Here is a 24,445-nt window from a genome sequence, read left to right as displayed (position 1 = left end):
ATAAAGGAAACACAATTTAAAGTTGGATCTGTCTGATTCTAATCTTTCAACTACCATCTTTCATAGACTTTGAGATCTGGAAGGCAATTTTTGCATCATCTAGGCTAACTCTACTAGTATGTATGATGAAACAGAGATGGAAGTTGAAGTTACTGATCAAAACAACTCAGAGGCTAATGGTGTGACCCAGATTGATTTGGGGTTTTCGGTTTGCTTTTCTTTTCACTTCATCATTGAGACAATAGACTGACTTTGCTTATACTCTCAGAGTTTTAGGAAAAATAATTCAGATTTTTTCATGAATGTTGGTGATTGTTTGGCAGAATTTTAATCCAAATCATTGAAGAAATATGCATATTGCACTGTGAAAAATGAGGTCAAGTCAGTGTACCAACTTCCCTGCTGCACTCTTCTCGCTGCCCTTTGTGCTAACAGGTACTTTTGGTGAGGATGAGAATGAGGCTCCTACCTGGAGCTGCAAACATAGCTCTGTCATTGTGCAGGAGCTGAAAACCAGTTGACATATCTGGTGACATCACCCAGTAACAAGAGACACTTGCAGCAAATCATAGCAAATCCTGTGTGCTCCTTTGATAATAGCACCCATTTAATTATAATCCAGAAGTGTAAATTCTAGTTTGCTTACATCTCTAGTATGTTTCCTTTCAAATGTGACTTTCCAGCTCTTTCTCTCTTTTTTTCTTTCTTCGTGCCATAAAATATTTGCATATTTGAATGTCAAATTTTCCAAGTGCTGCAAGCAACAGGCTTTGGTATGTTCTTGAGTTATTTTGTGTAGCAGCATCTGTCTTGTTTCAGCAGCTACCAGAGCTGAGAAGTGACCCAGGAGCAGCCTGGCAGAAAGAAAGAATGTGGGATCCAGGAGAAGTTCCTCATAATACAGAGCCTAGGAAGGCCTTGGGCGGGGGGGGGGGGGGGGGGGGCTTCAGTCCCAGGCAGCCATAGGACAGATGTTTTTCCCCAGTTGATTTTTTTTTTCTAAAGGCAGATTACCAAAGGAAAAAAATACTGAATGATGACTGCAGAATGTATCTTTGGAACTTGCTAGACTAATTACTGAGGCTCCAAAATCACTTTAAAAGCAACACATTTTGTTTTGCAATATACATTCTTGTTGCCAATTTTTTTTTTATAATTTCAATCAGAATCCACCTCAAACTGGATAGCTGATTGTGGTAGAAGTAGAATTCGGAGAAAATACTTTTTATGAAGACAGCATACTTCAAAACATTTTCTGACCTTTCTATGTATAGAATGATGCCAGGAACATTCTACAAAATACTCTCAGAGCTTTAAACAGCTTCCTTCTCAAATGATACCTTCTGTTTAAACAATTATAATAATAGTTGCTTATTGTGTGCCAGGTAATACTTAGTATTCTATCTATCCCTATGTGGTGAGTATTCTAATTACCTAAATGAAAAAGGTGATGTTCAGGGAAGAAGCTCTACTAAGGACTAGTGACTAGACATGTTGGATGCTGGATGTAGAGGGGATTTTTTTTTGTCTTTATTGTCTTTATTGTATTACTATTATTTGTAAGGAGACAATGACAGCAAGATATTCTAATTCAATATCCTGAGGTTTGAGTGCTCAGGCTCTGACCCGTGTAAGTAGTACATTTTCTGGGGAGTTTCCTGACAATTTCCCTAAGAATGCGATTTTCCAGTTAATATTTGATCAACAGAATAGGATTCAAGCTTAAAAACAGAAGTGTGACTGCTTTGAAAGAATACCTGCTGGGAATATTTATTAATTTAACAAAAATGTATGAGGCACCTGCTGTGTGCCAGGGACCTGGTTATCACCAGGCATATCATGGTAAGCAAATAGAGCAAGTTCCTGTCCTTTGTACTGTGGTGGCAGCAACTATTGTGGAAATTCACAATGTGAATGTTGAGCACACTAAGCATATATAGATCCTCCTGTGAGGGCACCTTGTAGGTATCCTCAGATATATTTTTTACCCCTAATCAATGATGCCCTCAAAATCTACACAGGTAACTTAATTTAGGCATACTTATTATTCATTCATTCTTTCAACTAGTCATGTACTTAGTATTTATTTACTTAATATTTACTTATAGGACAGATGTTTTTCCCCAGTTGATTTTTTTCTAAAGTACTAGTATTTATTTAGTAAAATAAATAGTACTTATTTAGTACTACTATTAATAATAGTACTATCTATTATGTTCCAGGGAGGGTAATAAATCAAGTGCAGTTCCTGCTCTCATTGGTTCTAGAGGGAGTGGCAGATTTTGACAAATAAATACATACAAATATACAATCACTATTGTAGTGAGTGATAAGCAAGACAGAATAAGGACAATAAAGAAGACCAAGTTAGAAAAGGCAGAAATATTTATAGTTGGGTACTAATAGGTAATGCTGAGATTACCTAGGAGGTGCCAGGTGCATAGCAGGGTGAAGAGCTCTGCAGAAAGAGTAACAGGATGTGTGAAAGGGCTGAGAACAGAAAGAGCAGAAACACATGAGGAGGCCCTAAAAGGCCAGGGAAGACCCGTGTGCAATGGGCTTAGGGCAGGACCTGCTGGGCCACCCAGATATTGGATTTCAGCTTCAGTGCAGTGAGAAATCAGCCAAGACTTTGGCATGATTTGTATTTTTACAACAACCACTTGGACTCTGAATCTTCATCTTTGTCTGTCTGGCTTCACCTTTATCTGACTCCTAATCTCCCACTTACCTTTCTAAACCTGTTTCCTCATCCATAAATAGGGATGCATGCTATCTGTCTCAAAGCCTAAAGGAAAAAAGGGTTTTTTGTTGTTGTCGTTGTTTAAAAATCAGACAACATGACACATGTAGAGTCCCTACAAGAATCTCCTTACATTATTTGCACACAGAAATAACATTAGCCAAGATTTATCAGGTACTTTCTGAGAGCCAGCACTCTGTAAGAGGTTGACTTGTTCCCACTGTGACAATTCCATGACCACACGTGGGCACTCTCTCTTAGGATTCCCATTTCACAAATATAGAAAGCTGAGGCATGAGGGTGAGTGGCCACTGCCACCCTGCTGTAAGAGGAAGAACTATGGGACTCAGACTATATGCATTAAGTCCCACGGACATCTTTGGCTTGCCCTCAATTTCTGTTAAGAATAAGAATTGTTCTGACACAATGATTCAAAGGAGGTCACAGGAATTGATGGGAGAATCCCAATCCCTTGATGCTTGCCTTTCCCCTGTGTTTTGAAGGAAGGATGGTATTTCTGTTTTCGATGTTAGGGTATATGCAAGGGCCCACCCCTCTTATTTAGCAGAAAATTATTCAGAAGATCTAATGTTGCCGAAACCTTCTTTAACTTGGAAAAACTAAAGAAAATGCAGCTTTAAAAGAGCTGACACCTCTTTTATGTTTGGGTATTTGTTGGAACGAGCACCAGTGTTTAGAGACCTGCTGAGCTCTTGCTGACAGCTCTGCAGGTACAGTCTGTCCTGAAAGGTATTTCCTCTGGTTTCAGGCTGGGCTTAGACATCTAAAGTAGGGCCCTGGAGGTGGGGACATCTGGGCCATGTCTCAGGTCATTGGCACCAATGGTTTGGAGCTTATCTGAATGCATGTGACACTTTTCTCATCTGCTTGGACCATCCAGCCCTGGCGGGCCTTGTTTGACAATGCCATTTATGAGTGAAGCAAAATAGGCCAGGGGAAAGAGCAAACAGAGAGCTTGGGCCTCAGCACAGTTCTGCTGTGACCTTGAACGAACTGAGCTCTCAGGAGCTCACAGGGTTGACCAGGAACAAAAGAGAAGATGTATGGATGATAACACTTAGAAAAGCTGAAGAGGCTCTAAAAGGAAATAGCATGATTCCTCAGACACCATTTCTAACACAAGGTCCTGTGCCCTGCCCCTGGCCCTAAACTCTCTTGTGAAAGGGGTGGGGAGACCACTAGTGAGGAAAAATCTGTCCCCTGGGGGACACAAGACATTGGGCCCAGAAAGGGGGAGTCTGACTTGCTTCTGTATCTAAATTAGATGTGTTTCTGTCAAAGCTGTCAGCAGGATGTCACTGCCTTCGCAAGTACAGTGAGGGAGATAGGGACACGCCAGAGCCCCGAAGGGAAGAGTTTGGGAAGCTGAGCCTAGATTTGTCAAAAAAGTGGGTGGTATTTCATTAATAAAAATGGCTTAGGGGCTTTGTCTGGTTTTTCCTCTTCCTCTGAATTCTGCCTTCATCCTCTTCTCAGCTCAGCTTCTGGAAAGACTATCCCGTCCCATGCATGCCTTTTTGTGTCCCCTCTCTTTCTGTCCTAGGCTACTGGTGGAACTGTCAAAGGAGGAATGGAGGGAGCTACGGGGTTAGAACGTTTCATGGAGGGTGGAGGCATTTGAGAGAAAAAGCTGGTTTAGAATATCAAGTTCACCTGTCCTGTTGCTGAGAGCATCCTGGGAAGAATACAGAACCAACTTATCCTGGTGCACTCAGTATTGTCCTGGTTCCAGAGCTGGAGGTCCTGGGTTCAGGGAACCATCGGTCCCTGGAAACCAAGATGGTTGGTCACCTTAGATTCTGATGATGCCTACAACTGTTCACCCACAACAGATTGTCTTGGTCATGTAGCCTTTTCTGGTAGCCACAGTAACCCTTTATGATTTTTCTACCCTTTGGAGCCACAGGAGGCATGAAGTACAAGTGTGTATTATGGGACTTTGTTTCTTGTGTCACTCGTGCCCCTTCTGCAATCTTCTCTTAGCATTACTTCTCACCAAGCAAGCAAACACATTCATAGGACTGAAAAACAAAAACAAAAACAAAAACAAAAAACAAGAAATCCAGAAAACCTCTATCCTGGAAGACTACTGACAAGTATCCACTGGATTCCTGGGAGTGGTCCAGGGTTCAGACAGCAGCTGTCGGCTCTGGGATTTGGGCAAGAAGTGCAAGGAGGGAGGAGAATGCTCACATCCCTTCCTCGTCCTGTCTGATTGCTACCCTGAGGAACTTGTCTATCTAGCAGTAGGTGCTGTCTCCTGGGCCCCTCCTTGCTACCCACAAGGCCTCTCATTTGCATCAGATCATGTGTTAATGATAAAAACCCCAACTGGGGATGCAAGGTCGGAGCTGAAGAATGGGCTTGCATTACTGTCCCATCCAAGGAATCTGGACTGTGCCTCATTTTCTCACCAGGAAAGAGCTCAGTGAGGCAGGAATAAGTGTGTGGTTAGCAGATGTCAACTTCTATCAGAACTGAAGGTAGAGAGAGTGAGGAAGGGCTGGGCCCATGCTCAGATGCTCATCGTCCTCCTGTCACCCACACCAGTCTCAAAATGTGTTATCATTCCACTTTACCTATGGAAACTGAGGACCCAAGGGATAATGTGGTTTGCTCAAGGCACATAGTGAGTTAGTGGCAAAGCTGAAATTGAAAGCAGATCCTCAATGTTACTGTGTGCCTCTGGGGCTTCCTTTTACCCAGGGATTGTGAAGCCCTTCAATATTTTGGCGACATCTCCACTGGTACAGTTTTGAGGTGGACTATGACCAGCCCGTGTTGTTCCCTGCCTCCTGGTGTCTATGCCTCTGCTTTTCTTGCTGAGGGTTCAGTGTTGTGCAAGAGAGGCTGTGACTTTGCCTTTCGTGGTTCCAGTGTACCATGGCCCCCCACTGCTGCATGCTCTACAGTCCCTTCCTCTGCACGAGCAACACATCGGATCCTGCACTTTGAAAGTGAGGTTTCCCTCCGGTGTTTAGAGAACCCTGTCAGAGGCAAATGATCTGGAAAATCAGTAATCACACCTTCTCAAATCTCCAAGGGCCGTCTTACCTCACTCACTGTTTAAGACTTGCATTAGGGGACTGGGGATATAGCTTACAGGTGGAGTGCTTTCCCTAGCCCTGGTGTGTGTGTGTGTGTGTGTGTGTGTGTGTGTGTGGGTGTGTGTGTAGATTTGCATCAGGTATCCTTGTAATGCCAGATTCGGGGGACCCCAATAGATCTCCAGGAGCAGAATCCGATGCAATCACAGAAGAGTCTTTATTGTAAGCTCGAGCCTGGACTCACAACCGTTCCGGATGCAGTGGTCCCAGGGAGTGAGTCCCAGTCCTTTATTCAGTGGGATTTTATAGGTTTTGGGGGGATACTCTATGTGTCCCAACGTCACACAGCAAATCATTCCATACCACGGGAAAAATCAAACAACACCTCTTAACATTGATTAGCACATTCACTGGCGGGAACAAGTTGGGTAGGGGTGATTGGTTAGTACAAGAGGGGGATTCCTTTGAACTGATTGGTATTGGTTTAGGCCACAAGGGGTGTACGTGCTAAACTACATGGTTTCCCAACATGTTATCAACCACCATAAACTACTGGGGGGTCATCTGGCATCCCAGGTATTTTGCCTGTCTCATGCTGATTGGAGGTTGCTAGGGGATTGCTATGGGTCCCTAGCAACTCAGGGACACCTGGCACCGCAGATCTCTCCTGTTATTTACAGACAAACAACTCAGAGGGTGAGTATGTGCCTAGGGGTGCTCTGTGGGTTTTTCCCAGGACAAGGGTTACGCCCCCTTCATTAGGACAGGCCTTGAGGAAGAAGCTGGTTTCTCAAAAATGGAGTCACATCAGTTTCTCATCCTCAGAGACAGGCCAGAAGGAGGGTGTGGATGAAGGTCAGCCCCAGACTCCAAGCTGTGGTCCCAGAATGGAGACCTAAGCTTTGGCTTTCTATCAGTATAGATATCCTGACTTTTAGAGGTAGTCACCTCCCATCTGCCCTCCTTGATTCACAAAGTTTGGCAAACTTTCATTATTTATTCTTTCACAATCTAACTATGTGCCAGGCATTTTTTATTTGGAAGTAGTACTTATGAAGCCATTGTCTTCTTTTTTCTTTATTAAATATTTCTCCTAAGAAGCCACTTTCCTTTGGAAAATAGCCTCCTGGGGTCCTGTCCTGAAATTACAAACGTGTCTAGCATCCTGTACACAAGAATGTAGACAGAGACTTCCTTGAGCTCTCTCTTCTTTTACCTAAATGGAAAGAAAAGTAAATATGTCCTCCTTAACTTTCCCAACACAGTCTTTTGCTTCTATTGGGTTAATGAGGAAGGCAAATGGGGAGAAGGTGCTGTAGGGCAGAAGGGGTGGTTATAACCCCTAAAGAAAGCCCCAGGAAGAGCTAGGGAGTGGGATGAACCAGGCATCCAAGGGAAGAGGACTCCAGACAACTCTCCCTCCCTCTGTCTTATGGACCCCAGACATCTGGAGCTGGGACTGGGGAGGCTATTTCCTGCTTTTGTTCCTGGAGACAGACCTCCTGACACTCAGCATCTGTTCCACCCAGGAAGGTTCTGCAATATTTAGCAGACCCAGGCTCTGCACGGAGGCACTTGAGTCAACATTTGAAAGATCACAGCTACAGCCTGAGGCAGGAGAAGAGGAAGGAAGAAGAGGAAGAGGGTGACCTGGAACAGCCATTTTGAACCTCCTGAACTTCCTCACCCCTCCTATCCTATTCACAAGCTTATTATTCAGCAACTTTTTTTTTTTGTGTGTGTGTGTGTGTGTGTGTGCTTTTAATATGTTCTAGGTAGTGGGGATAGTGAAAAAATAAGAAGGTCCTTCCTTCATGGAGCTTATTTGCCAGTGGGAAAGAGAGAAGTCAAATATGTAAATAAACTGCCAGGTAGTGATAAGGGAAAGAGGGGGGAAGGTGAGGGGGTCTGGAGTGTGCGTGCGTGTGTGTGTGTGTGTGTGTGTGTGCATGTGTGTGTGATTACATTGTATTTAGAGTGTCTTCCATTGAAGGCTTCCTTGAGAAGTTTAATTTTTATATTTTATCAGAGACTTGAATGAGGTGAGAGAGCAAGCCATGTGGAATCTGAGGGAATGGAATTCCAAATGAATGAAGGATAGAACTGGAGAACAGCCAGGGGTAGAGGCCCTGAGATGGGAACTGTTCTTGACATGTTGAAGGGAGGACAAAGAGATTGGGTTAATTTGGAAGTACTGAGGAAGTGGGATGAGAAATCCAGGCCCCAAACCAGACCACTGAGAGCTCTATAGACTAATGTACTCACTGTGCTCAATCGATGGTGGCAATTTGTGGAGGGTTAGAGAGTGGGGACATGGCATCATCTGATATACATTTAAAGGGATTGCTTTGTAGCTAAACTATGGAACCAATCCAGATGTCCTTCAACAGGTGAATGGGTACACACATACACACACACACACACACACACACACGGTGGAATATTACTCAGCCTTAAAGAAGAATGAAATTATGGCATCTTCAGGTAAATGGATAGAGCCGGAGAATATCATGCTAAATGAAATAAGCCAAATTCAAAAAACCAAAGGCTTTATATTGTCTAAGTGTTTTACTCCCATCATCTTGTTTGACCCCAAATCCATCCTGTACTGGAGTACCTGATAATTTCTATTTTACAAAGTAGGTAACTAGGCTGAATGTTTTATATGGAGACGCTGATCCACAATGTGGGATGTGGTGTGGTGAGGTGGTAGGGAAGAATGGAGGACCTTTGGATTGGGTAGAGGGGAGTGAGGGGGAAGGAAGGGAGTATGGAGGTGGGAAGGATGGTGGAATGAGTTGGATATTATTACCCTATATACATGTATGACTACACTAGTGGTGTGACTCTGCACCATGGACAGCCAGAGGAATGAGAAGTTGTGCTCCATTTGTGTACAAGGTGTTAAAATACATTCTACTATTATAGATAACTAATTAGAACAAATTTTTTTTAAAAAAGGATTGTTGTAGCTGAAATGTGCTCTATTTCTACCAGGGCCATTATTACATAATGAGTGCTATGGTTTGGCTGAGTGCCCCCAAGCAGGTGTTAAAGACTTGGTCTCCAGCCCATGGTTCTACTGGAAGTGGTAGAATCTTTAAGAGATGGGGTCCTGGTTTGAAGTCTTATGTCACTGGGGTCCTGCCCTTGAAGGGGATTTGTGTGACTCTGGTTGCTTCCTCTTTTGAATTCTGTTCATGAGTTGAATGACTTTACTCTTTCATGTGCTTCTACCATATTCTCTTACCAAGGTCTAAAGCCATAGGGCCATGGAATAAGACCAAAATAAACCTTTTCTCTTTATAATTTTGTTTTTTGGGGGTGGGGATACTGGGGCTTGAACTCAGGTGCATTGATTATCTCAAGTGTTTGTTATAGTAACGTAAGCTTTCACTAACACAGTGAGCACTGTTAGGAGACAATGCTTGTAAATATACTTCTTAAAATTTAGAATGCTTTACAGGGTAAGTTACCACGTCCCCTATCAAGAGACAGTTGTTGTGGCATGATTATGACATGTGAAGGTAGTAGAACGGCTCTGTGACCCTGGGAAAGTTGCTTAACATTTCAGAACCCTAGTTACCTACTTTGTAAAATAAAGATTATCAAGTACTCAAGTACAGGTTGGATGCGGGGTCAAACAAGATGATGGGAGTAAAACGCTTAGACAATATAAAGCACTTCAGTCATGTTGGGCCTATAACCTTTAGTAACCAAGGGGGCAGTGCTTGTTTTGTGCTGTATCCCCATTCTCGCTCCCCACTACTTTCATCTCTGTGAGTAAACCCTTTACTATAATATCTTCATTTTGACCAGTGGGGTGAATTAGTTTTTTTCTGCCAAGATCCTGACTGATAGACTCTCAGTAATGCTAAACCATTCCCAGAATTTGGACATCAATTGAGGAATCTCAAATCTAAATTCCTCGTCATTTTCTCTTTTTAAAGATCCAGATTGGTATTGGGGTTTCCCCTCCATGGCTCCCATGTATCTGTACATCCTGTGAGATGGGACATGAATTCTTTCCTTCAAGATCATCTTTTCTAGGACATTTGTGTAGGATTTCCCTCCAGAATAAAGGGCAAATATGTGATGATCTAATATATAGACATAGTGTCTCCCCTGGGGCAAAGGCTAGGCAAGCTTACAGCCCATTATCAAGGGTTTGAGTCTCCTAAACTCTGGTTTGTCCTTGAACATGGCCCCCTCTGCCTGTGCAAGCACCATCTGGCCTTTCTCACTTCTGTCCTGTGGGAATTGGTGCTTGGGAAATGATGATACTCTGGCTACTTACTGCCATTGACAGAATCCTTCATCTCTCTCTGACCCAGGAATCGGGAATTGGGATAAAAATCTCAGATTCATCATGGTTCTTTAAAATATGGAGCTTTCCACTGTTTATGGGCATGTGCTTTTAAATGCTTTGCTGCCACCTTAAATTCTACAAGTTAAAAAATAAAACCGTCTCTTTCATTCCCACTGCTCCCCATACTACACATTTCTGTCTATTCCAATGGCACTTTGTTACATTTCAGAAAGTTATATTCCTCCTCTTTCCTTACTGTATCCAATTCTTCATCAAGTTCAAAGGGACTTTTTAAAAATGTCACTCACATCTCCATTTTCCAATTCCACATCTGTCAAGCCCATCCAGGGCTCAGTCTGAACCATTAGTGCACTCTGCTGCTCGCCACGCCCCCTCCAGTTTATCTCCTCCATTCTGTTTGTTTATTACCTCCAGGTAATGCTCATTGTATTCTTCATGACTCTTTTGTTCTTTTTTTAAGTTTAGTTTTTAATTGACAAATAAAAATAGTGTATATTTATTTTTAACATGATGTTTTGAAATATGTGTACGTTGTAGGATGATTAAATAAAGTTAATTAACATATGTATTACCTCACATGCTTATCCTTTTTTGTGGTGGGAATACTTAAAATCTTCTCTCCCAGTGATTTTCAAGAACACAATCTATTGTTATTAACCACAGTCACCATGCTGTACAATAGATCTCTCAAACTTATTCTTTTAAGTGAAGTTTTGTACCTTTTGTCCAACATCTCCCCAACCACCCCCACCCTTCCAACTCCTCACAACCACCATTCTGTTGCTCTATTATGAGTTCAACTTTCTTAGTTTTCATATATGAGTGAGATTATGCAGTATTTCTTTCTATGTCCTCCAGGTTCATCCATATTTTCCCAAATGACAGAATTTCCTTATTTTTAAAAACTATATAGTATTCCATTTTGTACATGTAGGGGTGTGTGTGTGTGTGTGTGTATGTATCACATTTTCTCTATTTCTTTATCCACTGATAGACTGATTGATTCTACATCTTGGCTATTACAAAGAATGCTGCAATGAACATGGGAATGCAGATGTCTTTTTGATGTATGGATGTTATTTATTTGGAATATATACCTAGAAGTGTGTTATGGTTTAGATGTTATGTCCCCCAAAAGCTCACTTGTGAGTCACTGCAAGAAGTTTTGAAGGAGAAATGATTGGATTATAGCCTCAGCCTAATCAGTGAGTTAATTCCTGATGAGATTAACTGAAGTGGTAGAATGTGACTAAAGGAGGTGGAAATTGGAGGCGGCGTGGCTTTGGTGTATATATTTTGTATCTGGAGAGTGGACTCTTTCTCTCTCTGCTTCCTGATCAAGGTGATGTGAGCTGCTTCTCTTTGCCACCCTCTCCAGCCATCATATTCAGCCTCACCTTGACTTCTGAAGAACAGAGATGGCCTTCTATGTCCAAAGCCCTCTAAACCATGAGCCCTCAAATAAACCTTTCCCCCCTAAAATTGTGCTAGTCAGGTCTTTAAGTCACAGCAGCAAAAATGTTGACTAAAACAGAGTGATATTGTTAGATCCTGTGGTAGTTCTGTTTGTAAATTTTTGTGGAAGCTCCATGCTTTTCTCCATAATGACTATACTAATTTATGTTCTTCCCAGCAATGGGTAGATGTTCCTTTTTCTCTACATTCTCACCAACACTTATTATTCTTTCTTTTTGAATTAGTCTTTCTAACAGGGATGAGATGATATTTCATTGTAATTTCAATTTGCATTTTCCATATTATTAGTGATATTGAGCATTTATTTAGGTACCTGTTGATCTTTGCCTGTTAACCTACGATGCAAAGAAAAAACCACCGACTCCAATTTTAAATCAAATTAAAGCAAGCTTATAATTCCGGCCAGCTGGGACTGTCTCTTCCATAATCCTTGGGTTAGAGGACATACCCCAGTTCTCTAGGAGCATGGTTTATAGCACCAAAAGTTGCAAAAAGGGGGTGTCTTGAGAATTTACAGATAACAGGATTTTGACAAGCATAAGTAATACAGAGGCAGATAGTAAGTTAATGATCTAAAAGGTTCAACATTTCAAGTTAGGGAGTAAATTTAGATCCCAACACCAGAATTTATGAGGCACCACTAAGATTTCACAGAGGGTTGTTACCTGGTCAAGGGAAAACCAGAATTTATGAGGTAGCACTAATGTTTCAGAGAGGGTTGTTATCTGGTCAGGGAAAGCCAGGCATAGGTGAGTTCAAGACATGGGCAGGCATTCCAAGCAAGTTTAGAAATCTCATTAATTTATAGTAAAACAGAAATTAACTTTTCATGACTTTGTGATGAAATGCGTCCCAATCTTAAGGTGGAATTAGGCTGGGTTCATCAGCATCGTTATAGCACTTGACAGTTTCAAAATATATTCATCTATATTCTCTCAAAATGTGAATGAATGCAACCCTCACTACAGGATGATGTGATAGTGAATTTTATGTATCAACTTGTCTGAGCCACAGGTTCACTAGATAATTTGCTCAAACATTATTTTGGATGTTTCTGTAAGGGATTTTTTAGGGATTTAAATTGGTGGACTTTGAGTAAAGAAGATTGTCCTTCCTAATATGAGGGGGCTTTCTCCAATTAGTTGATAATCTGAGTAGAGCAAAGACTATCTCCCTACAGCAAGAAGGGATTCTGTCAACAGAGGGCCTTTGGACTTGAATCATACATTGGATCTTACCAGATCTCCAGGTCCATCCTATGGATTTTGATATTGTTGGTCTCTAATTGTAAGCCAATCCCTTCAATCTCAGTGTCTCTATCTCTGCTCCACGGTGCCCCCCCCCCATTGCTCTATTGCTCTGGAGAACCCTAACTAAGGTAGGTATTATGCACAATTTTAAAGACAAAGATACTGATATTCAAACATGATAAGACATATATTTATAGTGAGGACGTTTGTCAACTTTCCATTACTATAACAAACACCTGGGATAATAAGCTTATAAAAGGAAAAAGTTTAGTTCATATCAGTTTTTGAGACTTCAGTGCAAGATTGGTTGGCTTATTATTTTTGAATATGTAGCAAGACACCTGATATGGGCACATCATGGTGGGCAGTTCTTGCCAAAGGAAAACCACTTACCTTATGGTGAGGACCATAAAGCGAATCAGAAGTAGAAGAGGCTGGAGTCCCACTATCACATTTGAGAGCACACTCAATGACCTGAAGACCTCCCACTAGACCCTGCCTCTAAAAGGTTTCATCACCTTCAAATAACATCAACCTAGGGAGCAAGAGGTTAGCACTTGGGCCTTTGGGAGGATATTAAAGATGCAAAATAGTTAAGAAAACACAAATTTAGCTCTTTCAGACTTTAAATCTCCAGGCTTTCTTTAAATGTCTACTACTTTTATCACTTCTCAGCTCTGTATTTTGAATGATTTTTTCACTTCTTAAGGCATCATCTCTAAATTCCTTCAGTACAATTTCCTTTTTTCCTTTCTAGTAAGTAGATTTCCTAAGACTCCCTGGCACCCATGAAGGAGAAGGAAGGAACTCCCAGGGGTGAGAGTCTGTAATTTAAACTGCAGAGAAACAGATAGCTATATAGGTTAAAGGTAGGATTAAAGGTCAAAGACTTAAATCTGCTTTGCAAATATGACGAAATAAGGCACCTACCAGACTAAAAGGGGGGTATAAGTCGCAATGCAAGTGTTTCTGCAATCTAGAGAGAATAAGAGATAGACCATTGACATGAGGCAGACAACTACTGGATATTGTTATTATTCATGAGTCCATTTAGCCATTAACTAGGGCTGTGCTGTCTGATACAGTTACCATGAGCCATAGCTGGCTCCTTAACTTTAAATTAATCACAATAAAATAGAATTTAAGACACAGATCCTCTGATGCATTAGCCATATTTTAAATACTCAAAATTCACATGTGGCTAGCTAGTGGCTACTGCATTAAACATCTCCATCCTTGCAGAAAGTTATGTTGAAAAGCGCAGAGATAGAGAGACTAGTTCCAAATATAAATTTCACTGAGCCCTTAACAACAGTTGGTTAGTAACAGACAGAAGAGTAAGACAGAGAGAAGGCTGAGGTGAGAAGAAGCTCAGAACATATACCTTTCAAGAAGAACAATGGAAGAACCTTCAAGGTGAAAATTGATTATCTGAAATGCCGAGGGGTCTGAGGGAGTAGTGTCCCTAGTCTGGGAGGCGTAGACTAGGGCATGGCTCAAGCAGCCTGGCCTCAGGCAGAAATACCATTCTGCCTATACACCCAACAGCCCCACTCCTGAAGTTGCTTTAGTTTGAGGTCTAGGTGAGGCCCCTGTTGCTAGCTTCTAGGTGGTTTCAACCAATATATTAGGTATGCTTGATTGAAAATATGTAGATCAAATGAAACACATGATATTAAAAAGTTTGTGTGTTGGTCAGCTTTTTATCATCGTGACTAAAATACCGACAAGAACAACTTAGAGGGGGAAAAGTTTATTTTGGCTCATGATTTCAGAGGTTCAGTCCATCGTCAGTCAATTCCATTGCTCTGGGTCCATGGTGAGGCAGAACAGCATGCAGCAGATCATGGCAGAGGAGCACTGTTTTCTCATGGTGGGCAGGAGCAGAGAGTGAGGGGAAGGTGCTGCAGGGAAGGTGAACCCTTCCAGGTTATTCCCTACCTGCCTATGATTGCCTCCCAGTCAGTTCATTCAAACTAGGATAGACGATGGGTTATAGCTCTCAAAATCTCACCATTTCACTTCTTGCATTAACACTTTTGTAGGGACATCTCATATCCAGACTATAAAAGTTTGACTATAATCTACAGTATGATTTATATTATTTGAGTAAATTGCTCTTGTGCATGCAAATTATAACACAACAAACTTACTTAATTTTTTAAAATATGTTTTTAGCTGTCAATGGATCTTTATTTTTTTTTAAAATTATTTATATGTGGTGCTAAGAATTGAACCCAGTGCCACACACATGCTAGTTAAGCACTCTACCACTGAGCTACAACCCCAACTCAAACTTACTTAATTTGAGGGAAAAAATAAGACATTTATAGATTTGACATAATTTTTATTGAACAGAAACACAAATCCTGAAGAAACCTGGAATTGTTCCAGTAAATGGGGCCACTACCACCTGTGGAAAGAAATGTATTTTAAATTAGGGCCTTTGCATTGGCAGATTCAACCAATTGCAAATTGAAAACAAAAAATATTGCATCTGTTCTGAACATGTGTACACTCTTCTCTTGTAATTAATCTCCAAACAATACAGCGCAGCAACTATTTACCTAGCATTTACATTGTATTAGATATCATAAGGCATCTAGAGATGATTCAAAATAAACGGGAAGACATAATAGGTTATATGCAAATTCCATGCCATTTTAAAGGACTTGAGCATCCACAGAGTTTGGTATCTACAGGGGTCCTGGAGCCAATCTCCCATGAATACTGAGGTACGACTGTATTAATAATAGAGAGTGCAGTTCTCCACATTTTCTAATTTCTCATTTTGTTTTTCTCCTTTTGCACTTCAAGAATTTCCTTTAAGTTTCCAATTTTGACCTTTTATCTTGTAGTTAATGTTCATTGACTTGAAGAGATGTTTACAATGTAATGTGAATGATTTCAAGGAGTGAAAATATCATGTATGATATAATCCCATTTTGTAAGATAAAAAATAGGCAAATAAAATCTGAAAAAAACCCCCAAAAATCCTTTGAGTAATTTCAACCTTATTTCAGCTGATGAAAGACCAAAAAATGTAATTGTTCACACTTTTCAGACAGTTTAGTGATCAGAGTAGCATCCATGGGGGAAGGAGAGAGGGTGACAGTGGCACATTCTTCCTACTCAGAGTGATCCAGGACAAGGCTGAGACTGACTGTGGGGGCAGCCAGCTGGGACTGACATTTGGTAATCCCCTTCTTGCCTGGGGTGTTCCCTTTCAGAGAAAATATCACCAAACTGTGACCTGAGGTGAAATTCTGAAAATCTTTCCCTTTAATTCTTCCTTCCTCTTCCTCCTTTCTTTGGCCTGCTCTGGCTCCTGTCTCCTCAGGTATTTAACCTACTGTGTGAGAAAATACTTAACCCATCTCAGGCTGCATATTCATAATAAAATTCACATTTTTAACAAAAAACATTCAGAAACTGCTGGAATTTAAGGGAGGGAGAGACCTCAAGTCAAAGCAAATGATTTTTATGTTAGTAAGCTATAGTAATGCTATAACAAATACCTAAGATACCAACTTATAACGAGAAAAGGGTTGTTTTGGCTCATGGTTTTGGAGTTTGCGGTCTATGACTGATTGGCTCCATTGCATTTGGGCTTGTGGAAAGGCACCACATCATGGTGAGAGTATGTGGCAAAACCACTCACCTCATAACTGAGATGGTAAAGATAGGAAGAGGAAGAGAGTGGGGTCCAATGTCCCCTTTCAGGACATGCCCTCAGGGACCAGTGACCTCCCACTTGGTTCACTTCTTAAAGGTTCCATTACCACCCAAAAGCACCACAGGCTGGGGACCAAGCCTTTACCATAGAGGCCTTTGTGGAACACTAATCCATCTATAGAAAGCTGGTTAGGATATGTCACTGACGTTTCTTAGTGTATTTATTTATTTTTTGCTCCCAATATTGGTGGTCTTATTTAAGCCCACTGCTTTCTACAGATAGTTTAGAACTTAGTTTCCAGTTGGGACATTAGATAAAATATTTGCTGGTGAGCTGGGGATTTTTGGTTAACCCAAAGCCTGATGGAGCCAGTAAAGAGATGTTTGGGATCAAGTTGAAGGTCAAACCAATTTGGAAACACTCTCCTTAACATCAATTCCTGGGGCAAGGAATGTCTGTCCATCTGAACTTAGGTGAGTATGTCCATGAGGCAGTCTGAGATTCTGGAAGCCTAAATTGGAGGCAGTCCAGAGAGAGTGAGAGTGATGGCGAATGTGCCCATGTTCCTTGGCTGCTTCCTGTCTTGACAACTGAACTTGATGAAGTATTCAGAGAGACAGGGAAGACTCAAGCTGTTCTGGGATGACAGATATGAAGGGGCCACTCAGACAGGTGGCCCTGCTGTGGTCATGAGAACACTATTAGTCAGACTTCTGGAGATAAGCAGGGTTCAGAGCGGACCGGATCTAACCCCCAGGAAAAAGCTGGAGAGTCAAGAGCAGAGGAAGGGTTGTGTCTCTGTGAGCAGGCTGGAGGTAGAAAGAGGCCGCCAACCCTGCCATGGGCAGAAACAGAAGTCTGGGCGTAGGCAATGCCTTGGTAGTTGTGTAGATATCTGTTGCTCTTACCCAGGAATGCTAGTGGCTAAGATAACTTTTTCCAAAGGCACCCAAGAACCTACCTTTCCCCCCAAACGGGAAGAGCTTATTCTACTTTGCATCTTTCAATGCCCGCATGGCATCCAGCACAGTATAGGTCCCCAATTTACATTTAATACATATTGACTTGGGCTTCTATTGTGTTATGAGAATATAGAAATGGGTGACTAGTGGTAGTAAAGAGACAATGGAACAGTAGGAAGCAAATGGACATTAGCATTTCATAGGGAATCCAGTGCTTTGTGTAAGGTAAAACAGAGGAATTAATGTGTGTCTCAGGTGAGGGGGCATTACCCTGGATTTTGGTGAAGAGAGGCCTCTGTTATGTGCTATTCTATAAAATACCTGGTGAAAAAGCGAGAACCAGCATTGTGACCATTGTGGGTGAGCATGGGAGGGTGGGGTGAGCACAGGAGGAGGGGGTGATTGCTCCAGAGAAGACCATGAGTGAAAAATACCTATGCAGCCACTAGTGTGGTGTGTTTGAAGGACAAAAGGAGGCTAGTATTGCTGTGTGGATCTGGCAAATTGAGCCAGGCAAGAGTGGAGGGGATGAATTTGAAGAGTCTGGCAAGGGCTCCAGTCACACTGTCTTAAAGGAGTGTTTTAATTGAGATGAACATGGGGATTACGTGTTTATATAGAAACTTCAGGCCTCACCTACGATATGTTAGTAGCACCTCCTCTCCCAAGTCATTCTGACAACCAAAAAATTCCGCAGCCATTTTCATTCCCACACACTGCCTCATGAAGCCCCCTGGAAGATCACTATATTAGTCATGGTTCTTCAAAGAAGCAGAACCAATGGGATGTGTGTGGATGTGGATGTATAGAAACACACAAATGGTCCCAACTTACCATGGTTCGACTTAGAATTTCTTGACTTTACAATGTGTGAAAGCTATATGCATTTAGCAGAATCATACTTTTTGAATTTGGCTCTTTTCCTGGGTTAGTGATATGTAGTAGCACACTCTCTTGAGATGTTGGGCAGTGGCAGTGAGCCACAGCTTCTAATCAGCTGTATGATCCCCTGATGGGTGTTAACTGAATGGTAACTGAAGGCAGGTAAGGTGTGGCTGGAAGAGGTGAGTCATGAGGGGACATGCCTTTGGGGTATGTATTTGGTATCCAGTGAGAGGAGTCTCTATCTGCTTTCCGATCATCACGTGAGCCACCTTCCTCCACTGCACTCTTCTACCATAATGTTATGCCTCACCTTGAGCTCTAAGGAATGGAACCAGTTGACTATGGACTGAGACCTCTGAAACACTGAGCCTCCAAATAAACTTTTCCTCCTCTCAAATTGTTCTTATGAGGTCTTTTAGTCATAGCAGCAGCAACAACAACAAAAAAGCTGATTAAAACAGGTATATTTTTACCTTATAATATTTTCCAACTTACAATGGGGCTATTGGGATATAACCCATTGTAAGACAAGGAGTGTGTGTGTGTGTGTGTGTGTGTGTGTGTGTATGAAGAGATTTATTAGAAGGATTTGGCTCATGCAGTCCCAAGTTTCATTTGAGTCTGACGGCAGGAAAAAGCCAATGTCTTAGTTTGAAGGGAGTCAGGTAGAAGGAATTCTTTTTTATTTGGGAGGGGATTATCCTTGGTGTTCTAGTCAGGGTTTCAACTGCTTGGAAATTCCCACCCCATAGGGAGGCTCACCTGTTTTTCTTAGTCTATGAATTCAAATCATCCAGAGACACCTCACAGACACACCCAAAATAATGCTTGACCTAATGGGCACCTCATGGCTCAGTCAAATTGACACAAATTAACTATCACAATCAGGTGGGGCCACAATATCCTTCCTGTGAGTCTGAGCTTGCTGGGCTAAGCCAGGAGCCACCACAGAATCTGAGTGGGGAAGGTAGGAAGAGACAGTCCCTGCCCATTAAAACTCAGTCCAGCTTTCCCATGATCAGATTTGGGGTGAGTCATAATATAGGAATAATAACAGCAATAAGAATAACATGATTTTAGTTTCTCATAGGGTTTTTCCACTTGCAAAAACTGAAAACTTCCATGCACATAATCTCATTTTGCCACCACAGTAATCTTGTGAGGTGATCAAGTAGGCATGCTGTTGCTATTTCAGAGAGAAAAGAATAGATTTAGAAAAGGGCAAGAGATTTGCCAAGGTCAAACACATGGCTGCTGTATAGCAGGACTAGGGACAACTCAGGTTTCTCCTGATGCTGGGGAGTTCAGGGTAGAAAGCAGGATAGCCACAGAGTGTGAACAGAGCTGTAGTGGGTGAAAGGACCACCAATATGCACTGCAGGCAGGAGAAAGTCAAGGACACTATGTGCTGCTCCACTGCAGTGAGGTAGCAGAGCTGTCACTTATTGAGGAGATGGTTGTGGCCGACAGAGCCTGCTGCGAGTGGCAGCTGGGGTCAGGGTGACTCAGAGGGAGCAGAAACCCAGGGCTGGCAGGGAGGCAGCCAGACGGTGGATGAAGAGCCGTCAAATCTGTCACCCATCAAGGGCAGGCCTGAAGCCTCAGGGGGGAGACCAGAGAGACATGCAGGCAGCAGCTCAGCCCTGCAGCTTTTTCCTGGAGATCTATTGCAGGTTGCTGCCCAAGTCTGCTCTCCTACTGGGTTGCCTGGGCCTTTCATATTGATGGAGAAGGGACAGAGAAGTCTGCTGAGCTAAGGTCTCTGTACATCTCTTGTTAAAGTGGTCCATCTAATAGGATCCGATCATTTCATGTGAAATCCCTGGCACCTAGTACTGTGCCTGACACTTGAGAGACCCTTGGAATATTTGCTGAAGGCAAAAAAAAAAACTAAAAAACTCTCTAGGCAGGGGTGTTCAAGAACAGTCTGAGTTTGTTGGGGTTATGGGGATAAAGAAGGAATGAACTCTGTCCCAGGTTTTTGGTGTTGTTGGGGAGGACAAAATGCCGTCTTAAGGACAGATGAGTGGTTTCTCAGGCAGGACCAGTTATGTCCAGGGAGCAGAGAACACTGTGGAGTGGGAACCACAGGATTCCCAGGAGAAGGGAGAAGAGCAAGCCTGGAAGAGACTCAGGTGACTGGAGAAGAGGGTCAGGAAGGACAGAGGAAGTATCTGGGATGAGCGAGTTCACTCTCGGGCCAGAGAGATGAGCAGAGCAGCCAGGTTCAGATTTTGTGCTAGGCAGGGGGAGTGTACCAGAGTTGGACATACAGGAGACATGGGTGTGACAGCCTTGAACAGCATGGCACATCTCCTCTCAAGGAAACACAGTAGCATGGAGAATTAAAAGAGGAAAACTTGTGATTTTGGAAAATGATGGCAAGAATGGCTCTTTATTCCTCTGCACACTCATCAGAGGTGACCTGATGGAATGGGGGACACAGATTTTGGAATTGGACCTGCAGTGGAAACAGAGTCCCACTTGGTCTGGTGTTTCACTGTGGATCACGTGCTGGCAGAGATGGTTTTTCTCTGCACTGTCCCTTCTGCTCCCATCCCTGGCGCTCTCCTTTTCATTGTTTGAGTCTGCATTGATCTTCACATCTTTGGTCTTATGGTCATGAGTAGGGACGCTCATCTCTTTGCCAGTTTGACTGACACCAGCCACTTGGGGTAACCTCCTGGTTGCTTATTCTATCAGCTATGCTAGTCAGCCTGAGGACATTGGGTGATGTCTGGTCAGTCTTCTGCAGTGCAACAAACACCCAGAATTGAGTCATGACTGACCCAATACCCTTGGGGGAGATTTTTTTTCTGCCATTCTTGGAAAAATGCTTTATTTTTAAATACTTAGAAGAACAAACTTGCAGGAAATCTCAAGTACATAATATCTGAGTTATAACCTTCCATTTTGTGAAAGTTCATGCTTAGAAATTGGAAGGCTTACCATCTTTGAAAAAAGCATGGAGCAGAAAGAAACATGGAAAGAAAATATAATGGTACTTAAATATATTTATTTATCTATACGTATGCATGTATGTCTATTTACATTTTATACAAATATGCACATACACACATATATTACACATATATATTCTATGTAGACATTGATGTCAAATTTCAAGTAACTCTCATTAATGAACTAAATTTTTCTTTTTTAGAAACAAGAATTAGATGAGGACAAAAAATACTCAGATTTTTAAAAAAAGTAAAATGTTCTTTTCCACCCCCAGCTTTATTGCAGTATAATTGGCAAATAGAAATTGTATAAATTTAATTTTTGCAACATGCTGCTTTGCTCTATGCATTCTCTGTAAAATGATTATCACAATAAACCCAGTGAACATATCTATCACCTCACACCCTTTGAGGATGTTTTGGTTGTTTTGCAGAAATGGAGATTAAACCAAATGCCTCAGGCATGCCAGGCAAGTGCTCTACCACTGAGTTACATCCCCTACTCCTTTTTTATTTTGAGATAGGGACTTGTGAAATTGCCCAGGTTGTCCTTGAACTTGTGATCCTCCTAACTCAACCTCTTAAGTAGCTGGGTTTAAAGTCATATACCACTATACTGGCTCTTTTAAGGAGTTTTTTATCAAGAAATTAGGCACAGACATGTCCAGATGACTGTCGTCCTCGGACCTATTGCTCCTCCCTCTTCCTCCTCTAGCTGGGGAATATCAGCTCAGACAGATCACACGCCTGTTGGGTCAGTTTATAGAGGCCTTATGCTCAGCTTATTGCTGGGTTTCTAAATACCAAGGGTCTGGGAGTGTATTAGCAAGAGTTCACCAATGAAACAGAATAGGTGATCTATATGTAAAAGATCTACTATGAGGAATTGGATCACATGATTATGGAAGCTAAGACGTCTCACAATATGCCAAATTCAAACTGGGAAGAGAGAACCAGATTCATTCCAGTCTGTCCAAAGTCCTGAGGACCTGGGTGGTTAGGGTAAATCCAAGGGCAGGAGAAATGACATGAGATGTCTCAGCTCAAGAAGGTGGGTAGGAAGAGAGAAAAATCCCCTTTCCTCTGATTTTCATTCTATTCCTGGTTTGGTGGAAAAGGCATGTTTATTTACATGCTGGTTCTAGCTCCATAGGAGAATATCCTAGGAAGCTTCAGAGCTCCCTATGGCAATGCCCTTCTAATGCCCATTTTGTCCCTGTGGTCACCACTGACATTGGGTGAGGAGCCTGCACAGTGGGGAGGCAATCTATTTTACTGAATCCCTGATTCAAATGCTAATCTTGCCCAGAAATACCCTGAGACACACACACACACACACACACACACACACACACACACACACACAGAGAGAGAGAGAGAGAGAGGGAAACCTGTCCTTGAGGAACATTCCTGCAGGTCACATCATAAGGACTTGTGATGGATTGGGCAGAGCAGGGTAGTGGTTGGAGGTCTGTGGTAGATACAGGGGATGGATGGGGCTTAGGCATGGCCACATCCTGCTCCTCTTTCAGGGTCTTCACGCTCACTTGCTGTGTCTTAGGTACCAGGGAAAATGGCTGCCTATTGCTGGTGACAATGGCTGTTCTGCCAGGCAGGTGGATTAATCAAATACACCACTCATCAGGTGGTATTTACAGTCATTTCCTCCAATTCTAATGTTCAAGTTTTTATTTTCTAAGTAGACATTTATTACCCCCCTGCCATCATTTCTATGATAAAAGTGGGACTGTTAACTTGGATCACATTCAAGCTCTGATATCCTCTCAAGTAACAGAGGTATTCACTACGAAGGGACTTCCAGAACCTCCTCTCTCTGTTCTATTTCAAACCCAGCCCCATTTTAGCAAATCTCAAAGTTGAAAAGGTATGATTGTATTTAGTCCTCTAATGGAATATCAGTATCTTATTAGACACTTTTCAAAGGATCCAAGGCACCTCTTACTTTTTAATACTGTTTCCTTTAAGAGGGAGGTTTCTTTTTCTCTGCAGGGTAGGACAACTATACCAATAGACTGGAGTCTTGCCCAACTTCTGAAGTTGTTCAGGGCTTCAAGTTGACATAGACCTTGAGAAATACTCTCCAAGGTGAGAGAAGAGTCAGTTTCCAATTCCATCAGAGAATACACCTGGAGGCTGCAGAGCTCCCTATGGCATCTCCCTTCCAAAGCTCATTTTTGTCCTGTAGTCGCCACTTAGTTTCTGACTATCAGCTGAGAGCAAGGCACTGGGCTGCATACAAAGCCTCCTTCAACCTCAGGGTTGGCAAACATACTCCTTCCATATATATCCCAAATCTTAAAAATCCCAATGTGCAAAAAAGACATCTCTTCCCAGCTCCCACTCCCCCTTTTTTTTCTGGCAACTTCACTTATGATGATGTGAATCATGTGGTCCAATCTCCTGCTTCTAGTCTGCACAAACCAAGCTATAGAGCAGGCTCCCCTTGGCCTCATCTACACACTGGCTTGCTCTCTCCTGCACATTAACAGCCAGGGAGAAAGGAAAGAGGCTCTGGAAAAAACCCAAAATGCCCATTAGATGATTGTTATTATGTTGGTGCCTATTGCAATGATATAAGTCTGAGGTTTTAATAAAATCCAACATTTTCCAATTAGCTGTTGCTTAACTAGCACCATGAATATTCAGAGTCCTCGCGCCTTTTTGCATTCTTCCCCCTTCAGCCTCTCTTCACACAGGCTGCTACATCAGATTGCATTAGTGACACTCTGCAGGGGTAGTGGGCATGGAGACCCTGAGAGCTGACTCTTCTACCACTGTTTCAAAGTTGGGGGCATGTAGGGAGCCTGAGATTTAGCTTTCACAGTCTCCCTTCAACTTTCAGACACCTGAAAGCTCAGGCCATCAGATTGACCCATTATAAAAAATGCAGGATTCATGGGTTACCTTAGTTGCCATAAAGCTTATGAGGATAATTACTTCTGAAAAGGGCCCATCCTGAGCTGTAGAATATGGGATTATTTAAGCGAAGACTACAAGAGCAATTAGAAGTCTGGTAATTCCCTCCCTCTCTCCCTCCCTTGCTGTCTCCTTTCTTTTCTCCTTTTCTTACATTT

Source organism: Urocitellus parryii, chromosome 4 (assembly GCF_045843805.1).
Source record: "Urocitellus parryii isolate mUroPar1 chromosome 4, mUroPar1.hap1, whole genome shotgun sequence".
In the NCBI taxonomy this organism is placed as follows: domain Eukaryota; kingdom Metazoa; phylum Chordata; class Mammalia; order Rodentia; family Sciuridae; genus Urocitellus; species Urocitellus parryii.
The sequence above is the reverse complement of the archived record's forward strand: the minus strand, read 5'-3'. Positions refer to the sequence as shown.